This window comes from Bombina bombina, chromosome 9 (assembly GCF_027579735.1).
Source record: "Bombina bombina isolate aBomBom1 chromosome 9, aBomBom1.pri, whole genome shotgun sequence".
Taxonomy (NCBI): Eukaryota; Metazoa; Chordata; class Amphibia; order Anura; family Bombinatoridae; genus Bombina; species Bombina bombina.
Window position 1 is genome coordinate 92,375,570 of NC_069507.1, and position 13,895 is coordinate 92,389,464.

The window sequence follows — 13,895 nt, forward strand, 5'->3', positions numbered from 1 at the left end:
GTTAGTTTATTTCATTGTAGTTATTTGTAGATATTGTATTTAATTAATGTATTGATAGTGTAGTGTTAGGTTTAATTGTAGGTAATTGTAGGTATTTTATTTAATTAATTTAATGATAGTATAGTGTTAGGTTTAATTGTAACTTAGGTTAGGATTTATTTTACAGGTAATTTTGTAATTATTTTAACTAGGTAACTATTAAATAGTTCTTAACTATTTAATAGCTATTGTACCTGGTTAAAATAATTACAAAGTTGCCTGTAAAATAAATATTAATCCTAAAATAGCTACAATGTAATTATAATTTATATTGTAGCTATATTAGGATTGATTTTACAGGTAAGTATTTAGCTTTAAATAGGAATAATTGTTTTAATAAGAGTTAATTAATTTCTTTAGATTAAAATTATATTTAACTTAGGGGGGTGTTAGTGTTAGGGTTAGACTTAGCTTTAGGGGTTAATACATTTATTAGAATAGCGGTGAGCTCCGGTCGGCAGATTAGGGGTTAATAATTGAAGTTAGGTGTCGGCGATGTTAGGGAGGGCAGATTAGGGGTTAATACTATTTATTATAGGGTTAGTGAGGCGGATTAGGGGTTAATAGCTTTATTATAATAGCGGTGCGGTCCGCTCGGCAGATTAGGGGTTAATAAGTGTAGGCAGGTGGAGGCGACGTTGAGGGGGGCAGATTAGGGGTTAATAAATATAATATAGGGGTCGGCGGTGTTAAGGGCAGCAGATTAGGGGTACATAAGTATAACGTAGGTGGCGGTCGGCAGATTAGGGGTTAAAAAAATTTAATCGAGTGGCGGCGATGTGGGGGGACCTCGGTTTAGGGGTACATAGGTTGTTTATGGGTGTTAGTGTACTTTAGAGTACAGTAGTTAAGAGCTTTATGAACCGGCGTTAGCCCAGAAAGCTCTTAACTACTGACTTTTTTCTGCGGCTGGAGTTTTGTCGTTAGATTTCTAACGCTCACTTCAGACACGACTCTAAATACCGGAGTTAGAAAGATCCCATTGAAAAGATAGGATACGCAATTTACGTAAGGGGATCTGCGGTATGGAAGAGTCACGGCTGAAAAGTGAGCGTTAGACCCTTTTTTGAGTGACTCCAAATACCGGCGGTAGCCTAAAACCAGCGTTAGGAGCCTCTAACGCTGGTTTTCACGGCTAACGCCAAACTCCAAATCTAGGCCTGTGTATCCTCTGGAGTTCTATGTCAGTTATATCTATCTATGTGTCTGTCTGTCTATCTATTAATATGTTATCTATCTGTCTGTCTATGATTTATATTAAAGAATGTAAAGACTAATCATCTAAAATACGTTGAATATTTAATGTTTATTGTCTGTAGTGACACCTTTAAAGGGACACTAAACCCCAAAAAATTACTTCATGATTCAGCTAGAGAATACAATTTCAAACAACTTCCTAATTTACTTCTATTATCTAATTTGCTTCATTCTTTAGATATTCTTTTTTGAAGAAATAGTAATGCACATGGGTGAGCCAATCACACGAGGCATCTATGTGCAACCACCAATCATCAACTACTGAGCCTATCTAGATATGCTTTTCAGCAAAGAATATCAATAGAAAATCACATACTCTTTCTAAATCATGAAAGAAAATAATTGGGTTTTATGTCCCTTTAACTTTTGTATGTTACTGATTTAACAGATATAACTATATGGAAGAAAGAAGACAACATAGATACAAGGTACACAGTCAATGTAACATTGTTCTATTTATATTGGGCTGATCCCTTTGACAATATTTGATAAGGCATGTGAATAATAGACTAATTTCAACTAGATGCTTTAAGGTTAACTTTGTGACATATCCTGTATATGCACCTTTGTACAGTTTAAACTGTGCTAACAGCTTTTGGTGTGGGCCCTTTTAAAGCTTACATTATATTCACATGTATTGCTGAGTGCAACAAATTTGAGATGACTTACTGGCACCTCCTGTATGTGTTGTACCTGATACACGCTCTGTCCAGTCTTCCAGATTTCGCCCTTACGCCATGAAGGGAATATGTGACATGCGCATAAACTTGCGTCTAATTCCTGCGCGTTCCTCTATCAGATCAGTCTGTCTCTGCCAGGGTGACATCATCAAACCGAGTCCTGTGGATGGAAGTGGCCCTGATTAGTTGATGCTTGACTCCAAATGGCCAAATATAACTTAATCAATCTGCTTGAGCAGCATAAAGTTGTGACTTTTTCTCATTAAACAGCTCTCAAGAAAAAGAAAATTGTACTCAAGAGTTTGAGAGCTTTTTTTTTTTTTTTTTGCACAGATCGTTCTAGGTTTCCCCTAAGCAAACTTTTTGAAGAAATCAAATTATTAGAGAAAACAAATTCAGATGTGACATTTGGATATTAAATAGATATCACAACTTTTGGTTGGATACTTGGATCATTACTGAAAAGGTACACATGGTCCACAAGGGGGTGATAGAGACAAGCTTTAACTAAAACCAGAGGTATTTTGAATTTTACAATTACGAACCAGACTCCCAAGTGGCCTAAATTCTAAATATCATCTAATCAATTTTTGATGTTAACACAGATTTTAGGGAATTAACAGTAATAAATTTAAAATTAGAATAAAGATGGAACATTTAACACTTTAAATCACAGACTCTTGAGTAAGAATACTTATTACTTACTATTTCTTTGAGGAATTTGTAAATTAGGTTTATGGAGAAAAAAAAGGTTATAGACACAATATGGAAACGAAAGAATTGTTGCGATCATACATACACTTTTTAAAGATAAGTTAAAAAGTTCATATTACACCATATTAAATAAAATAGGGAACTAAAAAAGAGTAATACAAGTATTATTATATACATAAGCATGTTGTGTGATTTACAGGAGACAAAGTTACCTCTATAAAACAAAATATAACTATAAACTTTTTAAAGACTATTGTAGTCAGTTATGGGATCACAAGATTCCACCATAAGTCAGTGCAATCCAATTGGACATTGAGAAATAGATGTCATAATAGAGTAACCAATAGAATACGAGTTGAGGCTTTTTAAAGTGTGATGCTGTTTTAATGGTATCAGCAATGATTACGGCGATGTAGCTGAAATGTGTAGGCTGTATACCACTTTAGATAAATGACACAGTACCACTTGTCATCACCATTTGTTTTGGAAACTATTTTAATGATTGTAGACACTGTTCTAAATAAAAGACACAGCACACCACACCACGTGGCCAAGTACAGTTTGTAAATCAAGAGGAAGTATGCAGAGTAACACTCACGTCATTATAGCACTTCCATGTGCATTAGGCACAGACTGGAATTTTGCAGTTGCCCAGTTCTTGTGAACTGCTTGTGCAGTGCTGTCCCCTGTAGATTGACAGGGGGTGTCAATCAGCCCGATCGTATAGGATTGGGCGTATTGATGCCTACAGCGTGAGAGCAGGTGGACAAGTTATGGAGCAGCTGTCTTTAGACCACTGCTTCATAACTGCTGTTTCCGGTGAGCCTGAAGGCTCAAAAGTGCATTTTTTATTTCATTATTTTCATATCTCTAAACAATGAAGCTTTTTCTGTATCTATCTTCCCTTTACTGGTGTAGGCTTCATATATTTATTCACCTATATTTCTGTGCTTCTGATTTAAACTAGGATATTGTTTCTGTTCCTCCATTTTGAACTGACTCTTGTCAGGACTGAGCTCTGGATTACATCTGCCAATGGGTTTAAAGCTCTGGATTATATCAGCAACAGGGCTTAAGTGGTTTTGAGATATGTGTTGTTGTTTTTTATTGCTATTTCAGAACTTTCTTTTATCTTTCTCTGCTACTGGTCTCAAATTCCAGGTGTTCTATTTTTTTATACATCTGAAAAGATACTCGGTAAAAAGTGGAAGTAGGGTCAATTTTTACTAATAATTTTGAAGAGTTAAATGATTAAAATATTTATTTAATCTCACAGACTCTCTTAGGGCCCAATGATCTCAAGATGTCTGGTCTGGTAAAATTATCTAAGAAGCCTTGTCAGTACTGCAAGGTCCCTCAAAGAATTGTAGTAAGTTAATTTTCACCTTATGAGCTGTTTATCTAGCTATGTGGGCATCTGAATGTGAAGATGAGATGTCTGCATTATAATGTAATGCTCAAAAAAATTCCCCAAAGATTTTTGCATGATTCCTCTCCATAAGTTTTTGGTGACCAGGACCTTAAAGAATTCTAAAGAAAACTCCAGCCATACACATTTATAATAATCTACTAAATTGAATATCATATTTTCATTGCATAAATGCAGACAGGTGTTAAGATGCATGTTTCTAATATTCACATTTTAATCAATCCACTTGAGGAGCACTCTCTTTAAAAATACAACTTTATTAATACATCATTAAAATATTTTCCAAACATTAAACCACATAATGTCTTCACACCCGGAAAAATCTAAAATTAGTAGACCCCTTACATCATTTGAGGCTCTTTGCTATCAGTCTAATATTACTAAGGGCCACTTGTCCATCTCATATAAGCTAATCTTACAGGGTAACTTTCACACACTCCCTACGTATACACAGAAATGGGAAAAAGAATTAAACACTAAACTCACGAGAAAGAGTGGCTCGCCATCATCTCTCAGATGAACTCCTCAGCCTCATCTATGATATTTCGTGAAACTAACATGAAATTACTCAGCAGATGGTACTATACGCCCCAAAGATGAGCTCAGATCTACCCAACAACGACTGCTAATTACTGGAGGGGATGTGGCCAAGTAGGTTTGCCAACACATATATGGTGGGAGCTCCCCAAGATGGTTGAATACTGGCAATCCATACTTAGAGAAATAAACAAGGTATTACACAATACTATACCCCTTGACCCCTTGAAGTGCCTATTCCACAAATCTGCTAAATTGACCTGTAACCTGAGATCCATGCTTTTGTATATCATGTTAAATTGTGCTAAACTGTTGATACCTTGTTTGTGGAAAAAGGAGACAATTCCCTCCATAAGGGACTGGACTGAAAGTGTTACTTTGACGCTATCTTTAGAAAAGCATAATTATTTCCTGATACATAAACTGGAGGACTATTATTCCATTCATTTTATATGAGAGGAATATGTACACTTGAAGGCCTATTAGCAATACTCTACAAATGTGATGAAACATAGAATGTCTTCCAAAAGTGATTTAACCATATTGTATTGATGACAATTGTATGACAACAAAACTGCACCTTGATGTATCTTTTGATTTGTTTAATAAAAACATTTACCAAAATAAATAGTTTCCAAACAAATGGCGATGACAAGTGGTACTGTGTCATTTATCTAAAGTGGTACACAGCCTACACATTTCAGCTACAGCGCCGTAATCATTGCTGATACCATTAAAACAACATCACACTTTAAAAAGCCTCAACTCATATTCTATTGGTTACTCTATTATGACATCTATTTATCAATGTTCAATTGGATTGCACTGACTTATGGTGGAATCTTGTGATCCCATAACAAAAGTTTATATTTATATTTTGTTTTATAGAGGTAACTTTGTCTCATGTAAATCACACAACATGCTTATGTATAATATATATATATATATATATATATATATATATATATATATATATATATATATATATATATATACTGTATATATTATTATTATTATGGACACTGTCCTGCATACTATAGTATATTCACTATACATGTAACATTTTCATTTAATTAATTTTTGAAATACGCATTGTTTTATTCATTGGTAATCTAGTAAATGTGGTATTGTACATTTATTTAATTTAATTATTGTCCTTTGTATCAACTTGTGTTGTATTTCAATTACTGAATTTTAAATCTTCCCATTATGCAAAGTGAACACAATTATTCTACAAATTAATTTTGTAACACTAATCACACACTGACCCTTAGTATAATAGTTTCTAATCCAGAAAATTGGCTAGTTGTAAATTACTTTGAGATTGTTATGTTCTTTAAAATCCTCTTAAACAAAAGTTCCAATTATTTTATCTTAATAGTTCTGTTTGGATTGAAAACAGTAAGAATTTACTATTGAGTGCCTATGTATTGTGTTTCCTCTAATACATAAGTAATTTAACTTTATATCAATTATTACATGTTATAAAAGGGGGTTATAAATTGCCTTAAGGTGTCCATCTCTAATCTTGATTTCTAATGAGAGAAAAGGTGTCTGAGCATGATCCCAATTTTAATAGTTGGCTGTAAAGTTAAAAGTCAGTTTATTTTCTCAAACACAATATATGTGAAGGTGTATACATATACTGTTTGCCACTTTGTAATTAGCCATGTGTAGCCCAAAATAGTACGGTTTATATGGACTTTACACCCCAATAAAGAAACGTTTTTAATAAATTGGCGCTGTTGCCCCTAGCTTAGTGTTTGTGGTTAGCCAAGTTGGGTTTGTGCAGAGACCCCTTATTGACTTGCACACTGTAAACACATACATAGATATAGGGTTCCATTTACCAAGATGCGATAGCAGCTTCAGAACACCATGCTAGTTAAGTAGCAGTGGTTTAAAGGATTTCATTCGCACATAAACAATTTACTTTCAACCTGTAATATGGGCGCGGCTAAAAGTTTACTTCTGCCGGTGTTTGCATTCAAGCAAAAGCGCTAAATAGAGCGGACCAAATTTGTCCTTTTCAACCACAAAATATTTTTGAAGGATGCATTAAATCAGAAATAGCGTAATCCTGACCAAAATTATAAAATGCTAGCTCAAAGACCTATGGAAGCAAATATTAACATAACTGACAATTAACAAAAATGTATATAATTATCAACAGTGTAGCATTAAATCATCCAATTATTTAAGTAAATCTAATTCCATTTCAATAATTCTGCAACAGTGTATTGAGTTGTTTCTAAATCTCATATATTCTTATCAGAGAATTACAATCTAAGCAGGAAGGCACTTTATTAGTAAGAGTCATCAATATTAAGTTTACAGTAAATGTTAATTAAGTAATGATAAGTATTTGTCAAAACTGTAAATACAAACATCTATCTTCTTTTTAAAAGAGACTTTGATTATGATGATATGTTTATTTCAACATATTCTAGTTAATCTGTTTCAATAATTTTCCCATGGTCTAAATAAACAGATTTAATTACAACCTTTTTCACAGACCGAAGGTCAAAGCCATTTCACGTTTAATGTTTCTTGAAAAATCACACACTGGATATAAATAGCATTCTAAGGAATTAGTTCAGTAGAGATTACAGACATATGAATCATGCAAATGTAGCATTTAATGATTATTATGAAAACTAAAGGTGAAATCTATTTTCCTTTTATAATATTCTAGTGACATCATCTGTACTGAATACAAAATATATTTGTATCAAATGTACAGTAATGTCAACAATTTGTGGTGTACATTTTATTCTAAATTGCCGAAGCTTTGCAAGTCTGTTAACACTTTACATATAAAAAAGGGTTTTCATCACAACAGATGGTACTATGAATCAAAGTCATATTATAGATATACATTATAAAAGCAGACTGATGCACAATGAAATTGTTAACTAAAATTATGAGAAATCTGTATCACATTACAATACATTTGTATGCTGAGAAATATATATATATATACTGTATCTATATACACATATATTATATATAAATACTATATATATATATATACTGTATATATATATATATATATATATATATATATATATATATATATATATATATATATATATATATATATATACAGTATATATATACACATATATAAATATAGGTCTGTCATTTTCAGAAATATTATTTTTCTTTCTCTTGGTATCCTTTATTGAAAACAACTACTTGCACGCTAACCCAATTGCTTTTTCTCATCATGAAAACAATAATATTTCCAATTTCAGTGTTCTTCACATAGCAGAATATGTTCTATTAAAGGGACAGTCTACACCAGAATTTTTATTGTTTTAAAAGATAGATAATCCCTTTATTACCCATTTCCCAGTTTTGCATAACTAACACATTTATAATAATATACTTTTAACCTCTGTGATTATCTTGTATCTAAGCCTCTGCAAACTGCCCCTTTTTTCAGTTCTTTTGACAGACTTGCAGTCTAGCCAATCAGTGCCTGCTCCCAGATTACTTCACGTGCACGAGCACAGTGTTATCTATATGAAACATGTGAACTAACACCCTATAGTGGTGAAAAACTGTTAAAATTCAATCTGAAAGAGGTGGGCTTCAAGGTCTAAGAAATTAGCATATGAACCTCCTAGGTTAAGCTTTCAACTAAGAATACCAAGAGAACAAAGCAAAATTGGTGATAAAAGTAAATTGGAAAATTGTTTAAAATTACATGCTCTATCTGAATCATGAAAGTTTATTTTGGCCTAGACTGTCCCTTTAAGTCATAAATACAGATATATATATATATATATATATATATATATATATATATATATATATATATATATATATATATATATATATATATATATATGATTTTTTAGGTAAAATATATATCTATACATATATATAGATGATAATATATAGGTATAGATATATACAGAAACGTATAGAAATTTCTATTTATGAATACTTAGAACATTTTCTGCTATGTGCAGAACATTGGAATGAAAAATATTTACACTAAATGCACAGTATAATACTTTATTAAAAATGAATATTGGATAAACACATGTTTTAATCTAATAAATGTCAATATATCTATACATATGTGTTTATATGTGTATATATGTCTGTAAATACATATAAATACATATGTACAAACATATATATATATATATATATATATATATATATACATTCCTACATATATATATATATATATATATATATATATATATATATATATATATATATATATATATATATATATATATATTTAGAGATATTAGAGATATGTATATGTAGGTATTTCTATGTTAAAGCCCTTTGCCTGACTTGCTTGAGTAACAGTTAACCAGAGCTCTGAGGTTGTGGTAATCATTCTAGCGTAAATCACAATTGCACTCATGCATTCGCATTTACTTTCAATTTGTAATATGAGCACTCCTTCCGACATGCGCAAACAGCCGCGATACACACAATATCACTCACGCAAAACAATTAGCGCGCCACTCATAATCTGGCCCTTGGTGTTTTGGTGTTTTAGTGTCTAATGTTCCTAATTTATAAAACATACTTTAACTTCCCTGTATTTAACTTATGAATATGAAAGCAAAGGCATTTCTATCAAGAAAATTATTCTTAAGTGACACTGGATCAAGAAGAAGGCTGAGAAGAAACTTATGCCTAGATTACGAGTCTTGTGTTAGCCTTAAAAAGCAGCATTGAGAGGTCCCAACGCTGCTTTTTAACGCCCGCTGGTATTACGAGTCTGGTAGGTACAGGTCAGTGACATGCAGTCACAGGAGGCAGGTGAGGCAGTGCCTCCCCTGGCCAATGTATGTAATAACAGCCTTTTTTAAAAATTAAAAAAAAAAATTTTCATATATTTTTTTAAATAAAAAAAGGTGACCCCCCCTACCCCCCTACCCCTCCACCAAAATCAGGACTTGTGTTTGTGTACTCAACTGTAAATTAATTAACTTATAAAACGTAATACATCAATACATTCATATTGCGCAAGACAAGGCCAGCCAGCTGTCCTTGCATTGCGCAATATGAATGTATTGACTACTGTGGAAGTGTATGGGACGCTGAGAGACTGCCACCAAGAGGAGAAAAGGTGCTAATGCAGTGCTCTCCAATGCGCCCCATACGCTTCCACTGGAGGCTTGACTGTGAAAGCCTCCGTCCGGACTCAGCCCTGGCCGCCTCTCAGAGTCTCACTCTCAGCCAATCAGAATTCAGAAACTCGTCTGAATCTCTCTGGGGCTGGCTGTCTCTGAGTGCCGGGCGGGAAGGAAATAGAATCCTTCCGCGTGTTACGTGCAGTCACGTGTCAGAGCAGCTCAACTCAGAGACGGAGTCAGACGTGGTGGGTGTTAGAGTGTCGAACTGTCTGTTACTGAAGTTACTGAACGTTGTCGTTTACAGCAACCGGAGCGGAGAAGAAGACTAACTTGTCGTCTAATACTCTAATCTATCTATTGGCGCATCTTTTTTAGGTAGGTGGCCGTGGCGGCACTAAGTTGACTTATAACAAAAACAGCTTTTATAGTGACTGAGCCTGGGCCAATCTTTTCTATTATTTTAGCGCATTCTTTTTTAGGTAGGTGGCTGCTGGCGGCACTTGAAGTTAATTGACTTATATATAATTATCCCTTTAAATATCCAGGTATTCGCTTATTTCTCTATCAGCTACCACCCCCACAGGAATACTAGTTCATGTATCTATTGTTTTTTTATGAATTGATTTGAAAATTAGCTTTAAATTTTATATTCTCTAATTGCAGATTATGGATTCTTGGTTCAGTTTTTACCTTTTACTGAAACCTTTGTTTAAACTAGAGATTTCCGAACTTGGCCCTGAGAATACATTTTGATGCTTGCCTTGTTCGTTTAAACTAGAGCGTGAAAATCTGATTTATGTTGATTTTTATACTTTATATATCACTTTAATCTTGCGTCCAGGAAGTTGCCTTATTATTGGGGGTGTTTGCTACTAATGCACTGTATGAGGTAGATAATGATGATGATAGATTATATTAGACAGACAGACTAACAGTAGTGTACCTCTAGTTTGATATATTTAGGATTTGTGAAAAAATGGTTAACTGTCATATTCTGAACATAAATACTCTAAATTCAATTCTTTACACAAATATGAAATATTATGCTGCAGCACACAGCTATCATTGCTTATAATATAAATATCAAGGTCTAATTGAGCCATTGATAGGCTGCAGGGAGAGATTACTTAAACCCTTAGTAAACACCATGCCCCTCCATCCCAGATGATTTAGAAAGAGCATGCAATTTTAAATAACTTTCCAATTTACATCTAATATCTGGTTTTCTTCATTCTTTTTATATCCTTTGTTGAAAATAATATCTAAATATGCTCAATAGCTATTTACATCTAATATCTGATTTTCTTCATTCTTTTGGTATCCTTTGTTGAAAATCATATCTAAATATGCTCTGTAGCTGAGCATATTTAGATATGCTTTAAACAAAGGATATCAAAAGAATGAAGAAAATCAGATATCCTTTGTTGAAAATCATATCTAAATATGCTCAGTAGCTAATGAGCATATTTAGATCTGATTTTCTTCATTCTTTTGATATCCTTTGTTGAAAAGCATATCTAAATATGCTCATTAGCTACTGACCATATTTAGAAATTTGTTGAAAATCATATCTAAATAGGCTCAGTAGCTAATGAGCATATTTAGATATGCTTTTCAACAAAGGATATCTGATTTTCTTCATTCTTTTGATATCATTTGTTGAAAATCATATCTAAATATGCTCAGTAGCTAATGAGCATATTTAGATATGCTTTTCAACAAAGGATATCAAAAGAATGAAGAAAATCAGATATCCTTTGTTGAAAATCATATCTAAATATGCTCAGTAGATACTGATTGGTGGCTGCATATAGATACCTCATGCGATTGGCTCGCCCATGTGCATTGCTATTTCTTCAACAAAGGATATCTAAAGAATGAAGGTGTATCCAATTCCTAGCCACTGCCTCACCATCCTCTGAAGTCACCGCACATCAGTGGTACAGGTGTACCGCTCACTTTTCTTCCGCAACTCGAGCTTACCGCAAATCCCCTTACGTCAATTGCGTATCCTATCTTTTCAATGGGACTTGCATAACGAAGGTATTACGAGTCTTGGAGAAAGTGAGCGGTACACCCTCTCCTGTCAAGACTCCTACCGCATTTAAAAGTCAGCAGTTAAGAGTTTTATGGGCTAACGTAACATAAAACTCTTAACTAAAGTGCTAAAAAGTACACTAACACCCATAAACTACCTATTAACCCCTAAACCGAGCCCCCCACATCGCAAATACTAAAATAAAGTTTTTAACCCCTAATCTGCCGACCGGACATCGCCGCCACTGTAAAAAATATATTAACCCCTAAATCGCCGCACTCCCGCCTCGTAAACACTAGTTAGATTTTATTAACCCCTAATCTGCCGTCCCTAACATCGCCGACACCTACCTACAATTATTAACCCCTAAATACTTACCTATAAAATAAACCATAAGATAGCTACAATATAACTAATAGTTACATTGTAGCTATCTCAGGGTTTATTTTTTATTTTACAGGCAACTTTGTATTTATTTTAACTAGGTAGAATAGTTATTAAATAGTTATTAACTATTTAATAACTACCTAGTTAAAATAAAGACACATTTACCTGTAAAATAAATCCTAACCTAAGTTACAATTACACCTAACACTACACTATCATTAAATTAATTACCTAAACTACGTAAACACTAGTTAGATTTTATTAACCCCTAATCTGCCGTCCCTAACATCGCCGACACCTACCTACAATTATTAACCCCTAATCTGCCGCCCCCAACATAGCCGCTACTATATTAAATTTATTAACCCCTAAATCTAAGTCTAACCCTAACCCTAACACCCCCTAACTTAAATATAATTTAAATAAAACGAAATAAAATAACTTCAATTAAAAAAAATATTCCTTTTTAAAACTAAATACTTACCTATAAAATAAACCATAAGATAGCTACAATATAACTAATAGTTACATTGTAGCTATCTCAGGGTTTATTTTTTATTTTACAGGCAACTTTGTATTTATTTTAACTAGGTAGAATAGTTATTAAATAGTTATTAACTATTTAATAACTACCTAGTTAAAATAAAGACACATTTACCTGTAAAATAAATCCTAACCTAAGTTACAATTACACCTAACACTACACTATAATTAAATTAATTACCTAAACTACGTACAATTAATTACAATTGAATTAAACTAAAGTACGAAAAACAACAAACACTAAATTACGGAAAATAATAAAATAATTACAATTTTTTTTTTTTTTTTATAACTTTTTTATTCTGGACAATAATAGTAACATGCATAGCATCAAAAGCAGATAACAAAAGGTCTCATGATAATCCACAATGTTACACAAATTATTTGATAAGATTTTCCATATTGGGTATGCAGCAAGCAGTCAGTTTAAATGTCCCAATGTTGATATTGACAATCCTGCTCGTTGGTGGACATCTTAAATGTGGAAAAGTAGATAAGTCCAAAATGTATAACATATATACAATAATAAAAGTAACATGCATAGTAGTACATGCAGAGAACAAGAGGTCTCACAAAAATCCACAATGTTACACAAATTATTTGTTAATATTTTCCCATATTGGGAATGCAGCAAGCAGTCATTTTAACTGTCCTAATGTAGGTATTGACAATCCTGCTCATTGGTGGACATCTTAAATGTGGAAAAGTAGATAGGTCCAATATTTATAGCATATATACAGTAGTAATAGTAACATGCATAGCACTACAAGCAGATAAAAGGTCTCATGAGCCTACACTATGCTATATAAATTATTTGTTAATATTTTCCCTATTGGGAATGCTACAAGCAGTCAGTTTAAATGTCTTAATGTTGAGATTGACAATCCTGCTCATTAATGGACATCTTGGATGTGGGAGAGTAGATAAGTCCAATTTTTATAACATGTTTACTGTAATAATAAATATAAACTCTAACATTTTAACAAGAAACCATTAATATTGGTTTATTTTATGTTTATTTTTATTTTTTTTAAAGAAAGGGAAAACAAGGCGGCTTGAGCAATTTCACCCTTTTATGACCGAATTGGTTGAGCTTAAATAAGTAACATTCAGACAAGAGAGGAGCATCAGCAGCTTCACCGAATGCCTATAAGCCA